Genomic DNA, 477 nt, shown 5'->3' on the forward strand with positions numbered 1-477 from the left:
GAGGATTCTGGGAACTCCTGTATTCCTCTCCGGAGGTGGGAGACACTCTTTCTCTCTCTGCTCACTTCCTGGGAGACATTGCAGCGAAATCACAAGAAACTATGCTAGTGCCCTGAGTTGGAGAAGGCACGTGGAGACCCCTGCCGGCACTGAGATGTTTACAATGCCACTGGATCCACAACTTTCCCCACTGGCCTGTGATCTTCCTGCATTCGGCGACATCACATGTGTTTCGTGAGTCTGAAGAGGACTTTATCGATTGGTATCGGACATATGGCCTAATATCGGACTTATGGATTTGATCTGGACTGGGCTGTTTTCTTAATGTACAATTACTCTGTGTAAAGCCCTTTCTTATACTCATGTCGGTGTCCATGAATTTGTGTCTCTGGTCTACCGGGACTAACACACCTGTGAGGCCATTGAAACGCCACGGCTTGGGTCAGACACATTCTAGTCCTCAAAGTGACACCCTTC

The sequence above is a fragment of the Echinops telfairi genome, unplaced genomic scaffold (genome assembly GCF_000313985.2).
Source record: "Echinops telfairi isolate 266 unplaced genomic scaffold, ASM31398v2 ScPeMD7_3;HRSCAF=10, whole genome shotgun sequence".
In the NCBI taxonomy this organism is placed as follows: domain Eukaryota; kingdom Metazoa; phylum Chordata; class Mammalia; order Afrosoricida; family Tenrecidae; genus Echinops; species Echinops telfairi.